The 19,132-nt window shown below is 36.8% G+C and overlaps 1 non-coding gene and 2 pseudogenes across 1 annotated transcript; all 3 read left to right on the forward strand.

The window, feature by feature from the left end:
* The first annotated feature begins 6,061 nt into the window (after positions 1-6,061).
* LOC147934410 (small nucleolar RNA R71) lies at positions 6,062-6,163 on the forward strand. The gene has a single exon (XR_015573410.1). It is a non-coding gene; the product is annotated as a small nucleolar RNA R71 (small nucleolar RNA).
* A 4,016-nt stretch (positions 6,164-10,179) lies between these two features.
* Positions 10,180-11,315, forward strand: LOC147934411 (uncharacterized; annotated as a pseudogene).
* A 4,632-nt stretch (positions 11,316-15,947) lies between these two features.
* LOC104728258 (uncharacterized protein At4g02000 pseudogene) lies at positions 15,948-17,650 on the forward strand (annotated as a pseudogene).
* Positions 17,651-19,132: the final 1,482 nt, after the last annotated feature.

Below are 19,132 nucleotides of genomic sequence, written 5' to 3' on the forward strand. Positions count from 1 at the left end.
TATAAACCACATAGGATTTCCCTGCTCTAGCAATGCCAATACCGCTGTAGTAGTCAGCATCTACTTTAGGGTTGTGAAACCGTCCTCGCACTCACAAACGGTTCCGTCGGATAGGTGCCTTTTGGGGCCTAGATTTTGGCCAGGACCCTATATATACAGGGTGCGGCCTTCATTCCAAACACACCATCGGAAACAGAAAAACACAATAAAAACTCGAGTGTTCAAGCATAAGATAGAGGAGAAGGTTCTGAGTCTGAGAGTTCGGCGAATAAGGTAGAGGGTCGGAGGTACGGTACAGTACCGACCTTATGGTTTCTAAGGGATGGGGTAGATGCATCTGCATAAGCATTTATAATGCTTCGGTTGGTCCAGTTGGTCGGAGGAAAAGGGGTGTAGCTTGGAAGTGGATCAGGAACCACTAGGTTCACCGTGAAATGACCGAACTGATGCGCGGGATAACTCTCTACCGGCCAACTGCTATACTGGACGAATATTATGACTTAGCGTGCATTGCATGACATTGTACGACCTAAAGGAAATTTTATTGATGGCTACTTGGATCTCAGGAAAAGAGGGTGATCGCGGAAAGGGAACTGCTTAGGCGCGAGACTCATGGCCGGGTGGTGTTAAGGATAGCTAGGATTGATTATACAGTTTGTAGAGCTTATATGCAAACTCATAAGTTGTATCAAATCCTTTGATTATTTAATACAATACCTGATTGTTTGCTTTACTCTAAGTTCATATCATATATACTCTAAGTATTGAATCTCAGAATGTGCGAATGGACCATAGAATATGACTAAGTAGCGAGTAAGGGACGAGAGAATCTCACCGGCCTTACAATGTCCAGGGTCAGGTGAAACAAGAACTTTTTCAAGTATCTACTTATGAATGAATGAATGATGCAATCAAACAAACAAACATAAGTATGAATGATCAGAACGTAATGCAAGGTGTTTCAATTCCCTTATGATGTTGTAGCATAAAGGATGTCAATCCATAAAGAGTGTGATATGTAAGCAGTCAAGATGTGATCAATGCATTTAAGTTAAGCCAAATATCAAGTTGATTTGTTTCTAACAACCTAATGACAATAATGAAATGCAATGAACTAAGGCAACATAAGACAATACTAATGCTGAATTAAACTATAGAACAAGTGCAATAAACAAGACTAAGCAGAATTAACTAATAAGCAGAAGAAAACATGAACAGAACAATGCATAAGCAAGAAAGTAAAATGGAGCTCGACCTAGCACCCGGTCGAGTGCATGGTCGAGTGGGAGGTCAAGTTGACAAGCGAATGAACAGAAACATAGCAAATAATGAAAACAGAGCAAACAACAAGCAATTAACAATACTTAAACAGGGAAATCAATAAACAAATAAAATCCTAAGGATGGATTCATGGGATGGACTCAAGCTATGACTATCTAAATTGCTAAACAAACCTCAATCAACAATGAGCTATCTCTAGACAATGATCTTCTAATACATGTTAATCCATTCTCATGACAATAACAATCAAGCCAAGATACTTCTTAGACCTAGTTCTCACTAGCTATTACATATCAAAGCAGGCATTAAAACCCAGATCATCAATGTCAAAAATCACTTTAAACATTTAATCTCTTAGCATGCTTCATGATAATCTCTAGCATTAGCCTTATCTAACAACTTAGACATTGGTGTGATGCTAAGAAGCCTAAGATCTATCTTTACCCTCTCAGTATAAGAATAGCATAGAGCATATCTAATCTAGAAGAGATATATAACAATCAAGCTTGACCCAAGATCCTAACCCACTAATAAGATCTAAAAATCATCATGAAGAACACAAACCCAAAAATTAATGAAACTATCATGATTCGAAAGATGAGATAAAGATGAACAATATTGAACAAAGAAGAGAAAGCAAATATTCAACAGATTCAAAGTTATGAAGGTTACAAATCTATGAAAATCTAGAGAAAGGATAAGAGGTGATGCAATAAAGTAAAAGAAGCTAAAAATGGCAAAAACTAGGTTATGAGGTGTCTATGGTCTCCATGGTCTCTCCCTTCGGCCAGAAGTGCCAGTACATATATATATAGTAAAGAGAGAGAAGCCCTAGTTATCTAGAGGAAAAAATAGAGAGGCGGTGGTCAGCTCGACCATGTGCTCGGTCGAGTGCATGGTCGAGCGGTTGGTCCGTCACGTAGCTCGAGTCTTCGATCTGGGATGATATCCGTTCAGTAAAATAGGGATAATTCTTGCAATACACCTCTGATTGCCTTTAAACCACCGGAATTAGAACGTCATCTCAATTTCCTACAACTCTCATGAAGGATGCGGAACCTGAATCGCAACGGAAGTTCTTCATTTGGATCGATCTTTGAGGAGCTCGTTATGAATCCGACCGAGTACTCGACCATGTGCCTGCTCGAGTGATGTGGTCGAGTTGCCTTGCGAATCCACTTCCTGATACTTTCATTCCTCTTGTTTAGCTCCAGAAATAACACCAAGTCCTTCCTTACCCTTTTAGAGCTCCATAACACCTAATAATACTCCAAATGCACAAATGTATGCAATGCATGCTTCTAGACATCCTAAGTGTATATTTGGACATAAATGGCTATAAAACCTAAGGAATCATTTCTATATGATGCAAAACATGAACTAAATAAGGCCTTAAATATGGTAAAATATAGTAACATCAACACCCCCAAACTTAGTCTTTGCTTGCCCTCAAGCAAATAAACAAGACATAAGTAGGAAGGTGAGGTTTGAAAGTGGGATCTTAGAACCTAACAACTTACTAATGAGCTATCTAGAATCAATGTCCAAGTTACTAGTACTATGATGCAAGGTGAATGAGCTGTACTTAAAAACTTTAGACAGACCTATCACAACCTCTACTGATTCAAGCCTTAGATATCCATATGCATTCAGATCAATCATTTCCTTTAACATTCATTAAGCAAGAACATGAATCAGATTGTGCAATGTTTAAACTCATTTGGCTTGGAGATAAAGGTTTAAAGACAAGGATGGTCTCTTTTTAGAGTGGGGCTCGTTAAGTCAAGGTTCTCTCATTAAAATGGATTGAGCTTTAGAAGAAGGCTAAAGGTAAGAACTAATACACACATACAAGAACAAAACCTTGTCTACCCAAAGGCACTCAAAGTGTTTGATCCTAACATTCTAATCCCAAATGGTCCTAATTCTATCCTTTGTCTTCTTCTCTTATTAAGTACCCTTTTTCTCTTTTTGTTTTTAAGCCTTAGGAGAGGTTTCTTATTTGAATCAACTAGTGGAATGGGGACTTCTTTCTTATTGCTATGGTTCCCTTTTCTTCTTAATCTTTAAGACATAAAAGCTTTTTGCTAGACTCTTCTTTTCTTTGGTTAGAACCATCTTCAACAATCTTTATACTTCCCATTCTTTCACTAGAGCTTAAATTCTCTTAAGCACATTCCTCTCCTAAAGACTCTAACCTTTTCTTTCTTTTTTCTCTTTTCTTTTCTTTTCTTTTTTCAAAACAACCAAGTCCCAAACCCAACAATTAAACCACCTAGTCCTATCTAGTTTGAAAATTGCAAACTAGAACTACACAAGGCTTTACTCTTGTCAGCTCAAACCTAACACTTTCTACCAAGCTCAATCCCAAAAAGGCCTCACACACTCAAGAATAAACATGGCTTGAAAGAAGGGTTGGTTAAGGGTAGGAGAAACTGATTTAAAAATGAAATCAGCTACTTGGATCAACAAGAGTGGTAAAAAGGAAAATGATGATCCAAATATGTGTATGGTATCTATGAGTTTAAAACAATGTACAACCAGATAATTACAAGTCAATATTAGGTTCTTATAAGTAGGAAATGACATCAAATCACAATATGCTTCAATTTAGACCAAAATGCAATATAGGAATTCAAGGCTTGGTTCAATCTTATGTTTCTAGCTCACTCAACTAGCATCAAAGTACTATTAACTTGGGCATTGATTCTAGTCTAGCTAATTTAAACAAGTTAACTAGGCTGAACTCATCATAGATCCCTAATGCAAATATGAAACAGTCCTAAATGAAACATACTAACAAGATCCTAATATACAATGCAAACTACATGAACACTCTTTTTTTTGTAAAGATTTTTGCAAAAAATTTCAAATTTTAGGTTTTTCTATGCCATAGATGAAATGCAAGTACTAACATGATTATGCTAAAAATTTGAAATAAGAAAACAAAACACAACATCAAATGTCATCTCAAACCCTCCCCCAAACTTAAATTACACAGTCCCTTGTATAAGAGAAATTTGAAAGAGGATTTAAGAATCAAGAAAGAGCACAAAAACAACAAATGCAATGGTATATACAAAGATAGAGTTGGAGTACTACTTGGGATGGGCTAAGGGTGGGATTCATTTGATATCCACCAAGTGCTTAAAGGACAGTCATGCTACCTGCCCAACCATAACACTAAAGAAAACAAGATCAAAATAGCAAGAAACTTAAACCAATATATACAAGGATACCTTTGGGACTTCCTCCCAAGTGAGCTTATTTAAAGTCTCTAAACTTGACTTTGCATACTTCTTATGCTTTGGAAGAGTCATAGAGAGGTGATGAAGTCCCCTTTGTTCCCAAAGATTGTATTGCTCCTCTTATTCCTGGGTCAATGCTAAAAGAGCTGTGTCTGCTAATAATACTCAGACCTTCCCTTGCTTTCTTTGGAGAGGAACTTTTGGCTTTACCATGGAGTTGCTTGATTTGCCCACTTATCTCCTCATCCTTAGTTGTTAATTCCCTCACTGAATCATGTAGAAAGTTGACAGTTTGAAGCTCAGACAAACCATCAAAGGAAGGATTTCTTGGCTCTTGTTGTTGGTGAAGCTTGGGGATGAAGTCTAGGCATTTTGGGTGACTTGGTACCACTCGGTCGAGTGACTTAAGGTGCTCGGTCGAGTGGTAAGTCAAGTGGTAGGTCGAGTGGAAGGCCGAGTGACCTAAAATCTCTGTTTCTACCCCATTCACACCCTTAAGGATTTCAGACTCAGTTTCATGACCTTTTTCTTCAATCCTGAAGGTCTGCCCATCAATAGTTGGCTTCTTCTGCTCAAGCTCTTTAATTTGTGGCTTATCCTTCATTTCAACATCTTCTAATAAAGGTTCATGACTCAAGACCATCATTGCTTGCTGATCAATATAAGCCTTGTACTTTTTCAGCATTTGCTCTTTAAACCGTCCTGGAAATGGCAAAGGTGGCTGATAGGGAGGAGGAATGAACCAAACCGGCTTGCTAAAATTTTGAGCAATGACTCGATCAGGCACTCGACCATGTGCATGGTCGAGTGTATGGTCGAATGGTGTCTCAAGCTCAGTTCTCTTCTCATTCTGCACCTCTGGTTGAAGAAAATCCTCCCCAACTTGGTTGCAACTGTCCTCAGTGCGCTTTGAAGGTAGTTCTTTGAGAGAGATATCTTGGGCAGTGGCAAACTCCTTTAGATTGTCAATTGTGGTCCCATTGAGTTGACTAGAAGAAGAAGATTCATTCTTCCTCTCTAGTAGAAGCATTATGCAAGTTAAGGCTTCAATCCTGGTATTAAGGTCAATGTATGTGTAGTCCACCTTGTTATTCATATCTGTGAGCTTCTTACTTGTTTCCATAGCTCCATTAGCTTGACCTTGTAGGAGTTTCTGAAGCATACTCTTCATCTCATGATCTTGAGCTGTTTGGGGTTGTTGTGGAGGGTAAACTGGGACCATAAACTGCTCAGCATCACAAAGAACATGTACTTGCTTCTGCTGGGTTAGAAAGAGGTTATCTAGCTTCTCAAGCTTCTCCTCTAAATCTTGTAGTTACTTTCTATGCTCTTCCTCATAATCAACACCTCCCCTTAAGCTGCTATCATATTCCTCACTATAATCTCCAATAGACTGAGCAAAGTTCTCTATTAATTCTAAACCTCCAGCTACATCTCTATTCATGAAGCTTCCATTGGAGGATGTGTCTAGGAGCATCTTGATATTGGGAAGAACACCTCTATACAAAGTACACAACAAATATTCACTGCTGAATCCATGATGTGGGCATTGTGTTTGATATCCTTTGAACCTCTCCCATGCCTCACAAAAGGTCTCATTGTTCTTTTGGAGAAATCCTGAAATTTTTCATACCTCAAATATGCAGTCCTTGAGCTAGTGAAGAACTTTGCAAGGAATACCTTCTTACAATCAATCCAAGATGTGGTTTTCCAGGAGGTAGAGTCTTCTCCCACTGATGGGCTTTATCTCCTAGAGAAAAAGGGAACAATCTCAGCTTCAAGGCATCCTCACTAACTCCAATTATATTGGTGACACTACAGAGCCTATCAAACTCATCAAGGTGTGCAAGTGGGTCCTCAGTAGGCAGTCCATGAAATTTGATGCTTTGAACCCTTGAGATAAGACTACTCTTGATTGTGAAGGTTGTGTTATGGAAAGCAGGAGGCACTATCCCAAATCTCTGAGTATGAGTTATGGGAGCATCACTATCACCAATCTTCCTTCTCCTTTGAGGTTCAGTCTGATCATGTGGGAGTTCCATTGCCACCTCTTTTTCTTTGATTTTGAGACTCTGAACAGGTGATCGACCAGGTGCTCGAACATGCACTCGACCGTTTGCTTTGAGGTACTCGACCGAGTGCCTAGACGAGTGGTACCTGAGAATCAAAACAGAACACCAGAACAACAAAGAGGTGAGTAATAGAATCAAAAGTAACATAGCTTAATCTTGAAACAATGAAATCTCGACTGGAACATATAAACACCCTAATGGCAATGGCGCCAATTGAAACAAGAACTTTTTCAAGTATGTACTTATGAATGAATGAATGATGCAATCAAACAAACAAACATAAGTATGAATGATCAGAATGTAATGCAAGGTGTTTCAATTCCCTTATGATGTTGTAGCATAAAGGATGTCAATCCATAAAGAGTGTGATATGTAAGCAGTCAAGATGTGATCAATGCATTCAAGTTAAACCAAATATCAAGTTGATTTGTTTCTAACAACCTAATGACAATAATGAAATGCAATGAACTAAGGCAACTAAAGACAATACTAATTCTGAATTAAACTGTAGAACAAGTTCAATAAACAAGACTAAGCAGAATTAACTAATAAGCAGAAGAAAACATGAACAGAACAATGCATAAGCAAGAAAGTAAAATGGAGCTCGACCTAGCACGCGGTCGAGTGCATGGTCGAGTCGGAGGTCGAGTTGACAAGCGAATGAACAGAAACATAGCAAATAATGAAAACAGAGCAAACAACAAGCAATTAACAATACTTAAACAGGGAAATCAATAAACAAATAAAATCCTAAGCATGGATTCATGGGATGGACTCAAGCTATGGCTATCTAAATTGGTCAACAAACCTCAATCAACAATGAGCTATCTCTAGACAATGATCTTCTAATACATGTTAATCCATTCTCATGACAATAACAATCAAGCCAAGATACTTCTTAAACCTAGTTCTCACTAGCTATTACATATCAAAGCAGGCATTAAAACCCATATCATCAATGTCAAAAATCACTTTAAACATCTAATCTCTTAGCATGCTTCATGATAATCTCTAGCATTAGCCTTATCTAACAACTTAGACATTGGTGTGATGCTAAGAAGCTTAAGATCTTTCCTTACCCTCTCATTATAAGAATAGCATAGAGCATATCTAATCTAGAAGAGATATATAACAATCAACCTTGACCAATCTAAACAACCATAACCTTTACCCAGCCTAATCCATCCCTAAGATCCTAACCCACTAATAAGATCTAAAAATCATCATGAAGAACACAAACCCAGAAATTAATGAAACTATCATGATTAGAAAGATGAGATAAAGATGAACAATATTGAACAAAGAAGTGAAAGCAAATATTCAACAAATTCAAAGTTATGAAGGTTACAAATCTATGAAAATCTAGAGAAAATATAAGAGATGATGCAATAAAGTAAAAGAAGCTAAAAATGGCAAAAACTAGGTTATGAGGTGTCTACATGGTCTCCAGGGTCTCTCCCTTCGACCACAAGTGCCAGTACACATATATATAGTAAAGAGAGAGAAGCCCTAGTTAGCTAGAGGACAAAACAGAAAGGCGGCGGTCAGCTGGACCATGTGCTCGGTCGAGTGCATGGTCGAGTGGTTGGTCCGTCACGTAGCTCGAGTCTTCGATCTGGAATAATATCCGTTCAGTAAAATCGGGATAACTCTTGCACTACACCTCTGATTGCCTTTAAACCACCAGCATTAGAACTTTATCTCAATTTCCTACAACTCTCATGAACGATGCGGAACCTGAATCGCAACGGAAGATCTTCATTTGGATCGATCTTTGAGGAGCTCGTTATGAATCCGACCGAGTACTTGACCATGTGCCTGCTCGAGTGATGTGGTCGAGTTGCCTTGCGAATCCACTTCCTGATACTTTCAGTCCTCTTGTTTACCTCCAGAAATAACACCAAGTCCTTCCTTACCCTTTTGGAGCTCCATAACACCTAATAATACTCCAAATGCACAAATGTATGCAATGCATGCTTCTAAACATCCTAAGTGTATATTTGGACATAAATGGCTATAATACCTAAGGAATCATTTCTATATGATGCAAAACATGAACTAAACAAGGCCTTAAATATGGTAAAATATAGTAACATCATCAGGGTCTTTCACATAGCCTGGAGCAGACCTTCGGGCAGAACTGAGCGGCTAGGTCAAAAGGGTTTTCATATATAAACCCCCTTCCTTTTTCTCGCCCTAAGAGCCGCAAACACTCACGACCCCAAACAGCGAGAGCTACTGAGAGAGAGAGAGAGAGAGAGAGCAATTTACACTTTTCAAGTTTTGTTAGGATTCAATTTTCACTTCTTTTAACTACAGTTTCACTTGCAATTCTGTATTTTTATTACTTCAGTTTCCCTTTTTATTCAATGCAATTCTCATTCGTTTGTGTTTTCATATTGTTTGCCATGAGATCTGAGTAGTGAGTCAAAGTTTCTAGGGATAGGATAGGCGACTACGTGCTCTTGATCAATAAGGATGCCTTAGCTTGATTGATTTTATGAAAATTCCTTTCTAGATTAGTAAGCTTAATGCTAGTTTCAGACGGAGAGGTTGACATTAGATCTAGGGTGTTTTGCCATCAAGAGATGTTAGTTGAAATGCTTAAACCAACTAATGCTAGAGATTTACTCATTTAGCCTAAGAGATTAGATGTGTAAGGAGTTTATTGACAATAATGAATCGGATTTTAATGCCTGCTTAGTCATGTTTCTCCAACGAGAATTGGGTAAGGAAGTGATTAAGGTTGATTGTTTCTACCACGAGAGTGGATTTACAAGGTTTACAGATTCATTGTCTAGGGAATATTTTGCTTGAGGCATGTGAGACATCCCAAATTGATCAGGAGCACTTATAAGTCGATTACCCTATCCCTAGGAGCTTTCGTATTTAATTGTTTAAACTTTTATCTCAAACTCGACCCCTTACCCGAACTGGTACTCGATCACCAGCCTCGTGTATACCCTCGAGTTGTTCATCTTTGTGTTCTTGATTTATCTGTTACACGACCACCCACTCGATCCAGTACTCGATTGCTTTCATCGTGTACTTTGGGTGTGTGGTTCTTGTTTTTATTTCCTTTTTGTTTATCTTAGGTTAATAGTCAAAACCCATATTATTGCTTAGCTTATATTTTACTGTTCTGATCATATCTTATCTGTTAACATCACAACCATTTGGATCTTTTACTGTACTATAACTGCGTAGGGAATTGATACCCTGGGTGAAAATCCTGTTATCAATATACTAAACTACTCTATCTTATAAAATTTCTCTTCCTTCTCTTTAAGCTTTCGGAGCTTTCGTTAGACCCACTCAGCAATTATTAACGTCGTCCCTTTGATAGGGCTTTAAGAACTTCTCTCTCAAAAATAGATTGCCTCTAATGGAGCAGAGCTTTCGTCCAAAGATTTCTCTTTTTTCTTTCGACTTTGAGTTTCACATCTATTTCTATCTTTGTTGTGGTTGTTCTGGTTTTCTCAATCATTCTTGTTCACATAACTAGAAGATTTGCTTAATCGGTTCTTCTGTAACTTCTTCCTGGTGTTGGTGCTATGGTTTCTTCTAAAGGTTTAGAAATGGATCTAGATAAAGTAATTTACGAGATGTCATTAGATGACAAACCTCTGGTTCTTTCTGATCAAGCGAAATTATGTTCTATTGAAAAGAATTATTGTAGTATTATGGGTAAATTCTTAAATCCCAGTAATCGGAGGATGTCTAATTGGATATTAGAGATTCCTAGGATTTGTAGGATACAGAATATAGTCTGAGGTGTGGCTTTGTCTCAGGAAAAATTCCAGTTTTTTTTCAAATCAGAAGATGATTTAGATGATATCTTAAAAGCAAGAGTGTGGACACAAGACGATTGGTGTGTTGTAATGGAAAGGTGGGTTGAAAAACCTACGGCTAATCATCTGATGTTTCTTCCAGTCTGGATTCGTCTTAGAAATGTTCCGGATAATTACTACACAAAGGAGACAATTCAAGAAATAGCAGAGTGTGCTGGTAAAGTTTTACAGGTTCTCTTTGACTCTGAAAAATCTCAAGCTCAAGACTATGTTCGGGTTAGAGTTCTAATCGATGTCTGAAATCCTCTAAGAAATTCAAAAGAAGTTCAGCTTCCATCTATAGAGCTAGTTTTAATAAGTTTTGATTATGAGAGGATCCAAAAAAGATGTTTTCAGTGTCAAAGGTTGACACATGAAAAGACTTTGTGTCCTTTTAATCATCCAGCAGAGTTGGAAATATCTCTTTCCACATCAAAGAGCTTAGACAAGCAGAAAGGGTTGTTGTTAGTACACGAGTCAGATCATGATGTTTCTCAACAGGCTCACCCTAAACTGATGGCTGATGCTTTAAAAGAATCTTCAATTCAGAATCAGTTAGTCTCTTTGAAGAAAAGAAATGATGAAGTCTTCTCAGGATTTTCAGATTTTTCCTTCTAAAGTAATTCTGGTGACTTCGATGCTGGTTCTTCTGGGTTAAGTTTGAAACATAAGAACCCTCAAAAAAGAAAATCTCCTTGCATAAAAAAAGACAAAGCAAAAACTGGTATTTCTGAAGAAGAAAAGGTTAGTAATAATACTAATGGGAAGCAATTGGATAAAGTTTGTAAGAGAAAAAACTTTGATTTCAAGAAATATATCATATAAAATGCCTTAAGTTGGACAAAAATACGGTGGTTCCAGAGGAACCGCCGATGTATGAGTAAGGCATATTAAGTTGGAATTGTCAAGGTTTGAGGAATCCTTGGAAAATTCGACATCTTAAGGAAATGAGAAAGGATCATTTCCCAGATAGATTATTCCTCATGGAAACGCAGAATTTTGACGCTTTTGTTTTAAATATCTTTAGCGAGTTTGGTTATGATAGATCTCATACTGTTCAACCAGAGGGTAACAATGGAGGTTTGGCTATTTTTTGGAAAGATCAACTCGATATTAAATTTCTTTCTGCTGATAAGAACTTGATGGATTTACAGATCTCTTCAGGTAAAAAAGATGGTTTGTTTCGTGTGTATATGGAAATCCAGTTTCACATCTTAAACCTCGGTTATGGAAAAGAATGAGTGATCCTGGTGTTGATAGGAAATAGGCTTGGTGTATGATAGGTGATTTTAATGATATCCTTTCTAATAAGGATAAGTTAGGTGGTCCACTTACACACTTATTATCTTTTAGAGCTTTTAGAACGATGTTAAGCTTGTGTGTTGTGCAAGAAGTGGGCAATACTAGAAACAGTTTTACTTGGGCAGGAACCAGAAATCATCAGTGGATTCAATGCAAGCTTGATAAATTTTTTGGAAATTCGGCTTAGTTCTCAATGTTCCCTAATTCTCATCAATGGTTTCTTGAGAAATTAGGTTTAGATCATCGGCAAGTTCTAGTGAAATTCATCAATGATCAAGAACTATTTCGTGTACAATTCAGATTTGATAATAGAATGGCAAATGACCCCTCTCTGTTGAAGGTTATTCAAGGTTCCTGGAACACTAAAAGTTCAGAAGGCAAGCATTCATCCATTTTTAGTATTGCAGAGTGTAGGAAAGCTATAAGTAAGTGGAAAAGTCAGCTGATTGTAATACTAAAAAAAAGATTCAGAGGTTGAGAAAAGAGTTAGATGATCAGGTTAGTCGCATGTACCCCTGTTGGCCAATAGATACTGTCATAAAAGAGCAGTTGGGTATTGCTTTTCATGAAGAAGAAATATATTGGAGGCAAAAGAGCTCAGAGAAATGGTTACTGGATGGTGATAAAAATACTCCATTTTTTCATGCATCGGTTAAATCTAAACAAATTGGGAACTTGTTTAAGTTCTTACTTGATGAGAATGGAGTAGAGCTATATTTAAACAAAGAAAAAAGACGGATTGCTTCTTCTTTTTTTGCAAAGATATTTAGAACTTTGTCTCCAATCAATCTGGGTTCATATTTGGAGGGGTTTCAGCCTAGAATCACAGTAGCAATGAATCAGGATCTAATCAAGGATGTAACTGAGAAGGAGATTTACAATGTAGTCTTATCTATTAATAGTGAAAAAACTCCCGGTCCTGATGGTTTTACAGGACTTTTCTTTCAGAAATACTGGTTAGTGGTGAAATTTCAGGTTATAAAGGAGATTCTTGGCATCTTTAAAACTGGAATACTTCCTAAAGGATGGAACCATACTCACCTTTGCTTAATCCCAAAGATTCCAAATCCCCAGAAAATGACAGAAGTAAGACCAATAAGCAGATTAAAATTACATCTTCCAGATATTATCTCTCCAACAAAATCTGCTTATGTGGCTGAAAGGTTAGTCTCTAATAACATTTTAGTTGCTCAAGAAATTATGCACAACTTAAGAACTAATGATAAGATATCTAGAGAGTTCACGGCTTTCAAAACTGACATGTCCAAGGCCTATGATAAAGTAGAATGAGAATTTTTGGAGGAAATTTTCATAGCTTTAAGCTTTGATAAGAAGTGGATTACTTGGATCATGGGCTGTGTTACAACTGTAACTTACTCAGTGTTGATTAATGGACAATCACATGGATTCATTAAACCAGAAAGAGGTATTAGACAAGGAGATCCTCTATCATCTCTTCTTTTTGTACTATTACGGAGGCTCTGATTCATCTTCTACATCAAGCACAAAGAATCGGAAAAGTTACAGGCATTCAGTTCAACAATACATGTCCTTCAGTGAATCACCTTCTTTTTGCTGATGATACTCTTCTAATGTGCAAAGCTAATAAAGAGGAATGTGATGAGATTATGTTGCGTTTATCTAAGTATGAGAGAATATCAGGTCAGATGATAAACTTAGATAAATCAGCAATTACTTTTGGAGTGAATGTGAAGACAGAGATTAAGAATTGGGTTAAGATGAAGTCTAGTATAGTGATGGAGGGTGGAGCAGGTAAATATTTAGGGTTTGCCGGATTGTCTTAGTGGCTCTACACAACAGTTGTTTGGATTCATTAAAGATAAACTTTTAGGCAAAATGAGTGGATGGTACGCGAAAATACTTTCTCAAGGTGGAAAAGAGATTTTGCTGAAATCTATAGCAATAGATCTCCCAGTTTATACCATGACATGTTTTAAGCTGCCTGTTAGTCTTTGTAAAAATCTGACAAGTGTGATGATGGACTTCTGGTGGAATAATTTTCAGAATACAAAGAAAATTCACTGGTTAAGCTGGTAGAAATTATCTATGCCTAAGAAGCTAGGAGGAATTGGTTTCAGAGATCTTCAATGTTTCAACCATGCTCTTTTAGCTAAACAAGCATGGAGATTCCTTAATGACAAGGATGGTCTATTCTCGCAAATCTTTAAACGCATGTATTTTTCCAACACAAATTTTCTCAATGCTACATTTAGAACTCGACCTTCTTATGCTTGGAGAAGCATTCTTTATGGTAGAGAACTCCTAAATGAAGGTTTAAAGAGTGTCATTGGCAATGGTAAGAAAACTAGTGTATGGATAGATAAATGGATCTTTGATGGGAGGTCTAGACGAGCTTAAGGTCTTCATTCCTTAATGAATATCGATATGAGAGTAAATTATCTTATAGATCCATTCACTAGAAACTGGAATTTGAATAGACTGAAAGCGTTGTTTCCTGAAGAAGAGATAAAAGTCATTTCCAGACAAAGACCATTGGTCTCTAAAGAAGATTCTTTTTGGTGGGCAAGAACAAATAGTGGTCGGTACTCTGTGAAGTTTGGGTATGAGTTAAGTAGTAGAAAATCTCATCATAACCTCTACAAGGAAGCTGAAACAGAACCTTCGTTAAGTTCTCTATTTGAAACCCTTTGGAAAATAAAGACGGTTCCAAAAATTAAAGTTTTTATGTGGAAAGTTTTAAGAGGAGCTATTGCAGTTGAAGACAGGCTCAAGACCAGAAATATTCATGAGAAGAATGGCTGCCAATTGTGTGAAGAAGATATTGAATCTGTCAATCATGTTCTCTTTCAGTGTCCTTTAGCAAGACAAGTATTGGCCTTATATAATGTGCCATACCCAGTGCACGGTTTTAGTGATTCAATCTTTGCCAACATGAATCATTTGATTCAAGTGTCGCAAGTGAAAACTACTCCGCAAGATATAAGATTTGTCAACCATTGGATTTTGTGGATTCTATGGAAAAATAGAAACAAGATGTTATTTGAAAGAGATGGAGCTTGGACAAATAAAATTGTGGAAAGGTCGTTTGAAGATGGTCACACATGGTGGATTGCTCAAAACAAAGAAATTCACACGAAGAAAATTAACTCTCAGCAAAATATTTGGACCCCTCCTTTGATAGGAGAACTTAAATGCAACATTGAATTTGCTTGTTCTAGGAAAAAAGCTTTAACTGGAGCATCATGGGTGGGTAGAGATTCATATGACAAGGTCTTACTTCATAGTCGAAGAGCTTATACCCAGGTACATTCTCTTACTGAAGCTAAATTAGAATGTTGGACATGGGCTTTAGATAGCATGAATAAGCATCATTTACAGAGAGTTACTTTTGGAGCATCTTCTTTTGAAATCATTCAAGCTCTCCATAAACCAAAAGATTGGCCAGCTATGGTAGGTCACATTGCTGAGCTGTTAAGTTTTACAAAAGATAAACCTAATTGGTTTATGGTAATGGAACCTCCAAGTTGCAACAAAGGAGCTTTTGAAATAGCAAACAGTGTGATAAAAGGATTACGATTACAATCCTATGTTTCTAGTGGTCATCCGAAGTTGCTTTCAGAGTTATTTGCCAAAGATTATGTTAATAGAAAGGAGACTAGGTATCAACAAGAGTGTATCTCAAGTAGGGTTTGACTGGTAGGTGTCGTAGACGCTTAAAGGTGGTTCTCCTTGACTTTCAAAGACCATCCAGTGTCGGTTTGACAAAAAGTAACTTCAGAGAGAGGAATAGTATCTCCACTTAAAAAGTTACCTAAAGTGAAAGGTTTGTTTTTTTTTGTCCTCTTGTCTGGCTGATTGCATGAAGAGGTAGATTTTTTTATATTATCCTAAGTGTTCTCCTTGATCGAGAATTGGTCTTTGTTGACTGTTATTTTATCAACGAGAAAACTTCTACCATATCTTCTTTTGGTGTTTAACCTTTTCTTCTTTTAACTTCTTACAATATTATTTTAGTGTTTCTACAACTATTTATTTTATCTTAGATATTCTCAAACCTTCCTCTTAAGTATTCTCTTTATTTCTTTACTTATATCTCTTCTACATATATACTCCTTAAGTTAACCTTTTTTACCTTATCCTAGTTAACTTTTCTACTATTTCCTTCTCTTCTTTCTGTTTTGTACCTCAAATTTCTCTTGTTCTTTTTCCTTTTTTTGCTAAATTACCTCTTCATGGCCTACGAGATGTGGAATGAAATTCAGAACTTGGTCTTGGGCATGATGATCCAGAAATATTCATCCCTCACTCTGCATATGCAGCAGTGATAGCTTGTAACCGGTTGAGTCTGATCGCTAGACCACTGAATCAAGGTTTCATAATCTTCAGACTGTGATATCTTCTTTACCCAGATCATGGGGTCTTACTTCAAGAATTCATGGAAGAGTTCTGGATGGTACTTTTATTCAGTTTCTTTTTCAGTCAGAAGTAGATCTTATCTCAGTGCAAAGAAGGGAATCATGGGTTTTCAATAATTGGTTTGTTGCTTTCCAAAGATGGGAGAACTTTCCAAGCTTAGATTTTCTAACTACTATCGATCTCTGGGTTCAAATTCGTGGTATCCCTTTGCCATATGTTTCTGATGAGACAATAGAGCTTATAGCTGAAAGACTTGGATAGATAGTGACAGTTGATTTTCATGAAGTAACAGGTACTCAGATTGCCTATATTAGAGTCAGAATAAGGTTTGGAATTACTGATTGTCTACGTTTCTTTCGAAGAATCAGGTTTAGATCTGGAGAAACAGCAATGATAAGCTTTCAGTATGAGTGTCTTAGGAGAATCTGTAGTAACTGTTACAGTATGACTCACCATAGGTTTCAGTTTCCGTTTCTTCAGAGTTTCCCGGTTAATAGGGTTGATCTTGCAATTTCTGAAAGACTTGATCAGAATAGAGTTGTTGAGAATGATGAGTTAAATAGGGATGATATCAATTCTAAGTCTCATATATCAAATAAATCATTTCCAGCACCAATCTCACAACCTCCAAGAGTGGATAATCCTCTTAATCCAGAGGAAATAGCTGTTGCTATTCCTTACATTCCAGATTTGAAAGCCGAAAATGTTCAACACTTTGCAATACCAATTCAAAAACTTGCATCAAATCTGAATATGCAATCCTCCAATTGCTCTAATGTGACTTCATCCAATGAACATGAAAGCACTTCAAAAGCTTTAAAAATGTCGGAATTGGTGAAGTATCAAAATTTGAAGTAGGTGAGTCATTCAAACATCCAAGATCTGAGATAGTTAAAGATAGAGAAAGAAAGCTAAAACAAAATGTTCAAGAGAACAAAGGTGGAAGAATTCAGATACCTGTAAAAAAGAGATCATTTCACTCTACAATCACTGTCAATCACTTTTTGAGATCTTGGAATATCTTCAAAGCAGGAAAAGTAAGAGGTTTTTTTTACCTTTTAAGTATAGTTAGCAGTTTTTGGATCCTGCTTGTCTACAATGCAGGTGGAAGATGAAGAAAAAGGTTGCAGATCAGTGTCTACTGATCTTTGTTCATCTTTTTGTTTCGATCAATAGGTTAGTTTACTGATCTATAATTAACTTTGGAAGAAAAAGGCGTTGGCCACTTTTGGGTTAAGTAACAATGAGATTATCTTTCTACGTATGATAATCCAACCTTTGTAATAGGTGAAATGTGGATGTTTCCACTGTTACAGAAATATAAAATCAGACTTGTGAAAAAAAAAACATATAGCATATACTAAGTTAAGAAATATTCGATAAATTAAGATTTATTTCTACCTACAGGTTACTAGGTGGAGCAGTCGGAGTTTCCGTCTTCGCAATTTCTCTCTTCGTTTTGGATCTTGCTTTTCTCTCTGCTCGTCGTGTTTTCCACATCATGTGCTTTTCTCTATAAAAATGATGCATCAGTTTTAGTTAACTGATGTAATACAAGTCAATAACGATATCAATTATTACAATCAATGCTAAATTTTATTTTTTGGTATCAATTATAAATAAGCAATACAAATTAGTATCACTTAATTTTTTGATACAATTTAAATTGATATAATATGCACTTTTTTTGTAGTGACTATTGTCTATCGTAATAAGCTGAAGTGCTGAACCAATTCATAAACAAAAATGAAAACCCAACTAAATTAAAATGTCGTAAAATAATTATGTAACTTCAAAACAAATATGCTGGGACTATAAAATGTTGCTTAGGTCTTTCTTTTTCAATAGAGGGTTGAAAAACTGTGGTTCAACTGGGAAAATTTTTGTATTTCGCCAAATTAGAGAGATTTAATCTGTTTTTCACGAATATTTGGGAAGATCTTTGAAGATTTTGGAAGACTTTTTTGAAGTTTTTAACCTAGTTCGTCAATTTCTTGAGCACTGCCAGCTGAGTTTTTTCAATTAGAGATGATTGTGTCGTCTACTTGTGAGTGCTAATGGGTACGATGGAGTATGTGCTTGATATGACTTTACAGGAAATGTCGTTGGAAGAAGATAAACCGATTGTCTTGAAGAATTTACCGCAGTTCAGTTCTTGTATTCGAAATGAGCAATATCATTGGTCGGGCATTGTTTCCGTAAAATCAAAGGATGTCTAGCTTAATCCACGAGATGCCCAAGACCTGGAGAGTGTATAACAGAGCACAGGAGATAGTGTTACCTAATGATTAGTTTCAATTTATCTTTGATTTTGATTCAGATCTATCAATTGTGCTGGATACCTTTAATGATTGGAGTGTACCACTGGAGCAATGGGTGGAGAAACCGTCGGCTGACTATCTGAAGGTTTTGCCAATTTGGTTAAGGCTTCGTAACATCCTGGTGAACCACACTATTACTGATTCGATCAAGTAAATAGCAGAGCATATTGGACAAGTTACACATGTCACCTTTGATCTGTTGAAGCCACATAGCAAGGGTTATGTTAGAGTAAGAGTGCTCTTTGATGTTAGCATACCGTTGAAGACTGTTAGGGAGCTACAAATTCCTTTGGGGGAGATAGTTAATATTGGCATTGAGTATGAAAGAATTAGGAGGAGATGCTGTCAGTGTCATCGCCTCACTCATGATAAGGAAAAATTTCCCTTTAACCCCTCAAATTGGCAAGCAGTTGCTACGGGAGGAGTTAAATCAACATCAATAATTTCAAGTCGGCTAATTCTTAGAATCAATAAGGATGATCCTCTTTTTAGTGTATTGACAAATGGTGATGTGGGAATTGACCATGTTTCTGGTAGACTGATGATTGCAAAAGTTGTATTGGATGAGATGAGTAAGTACCTTTCTGTTGCAGATCCAATATTAAAAGAAGTTCACAAGGAGAGAGTTAGGAAGTCTGTGTGGGAGTTGAAGGTTGATTTCAATGGTCAGAAAATGCTTT

The sequence above is a fragment of the Camelina sativa genome, chromosome 11, assembly GCF_030686135.1.
Source record: "Camelina sativa cultivar CO46 ecotype springtype chromosome 11, ASM3068613v1".
NCBI lineage: Eukaryota > Viridiplantae > Streptophyta > Magnoliopsida > Brassicales > Brassicaceae > Camelina > Camelina sativa.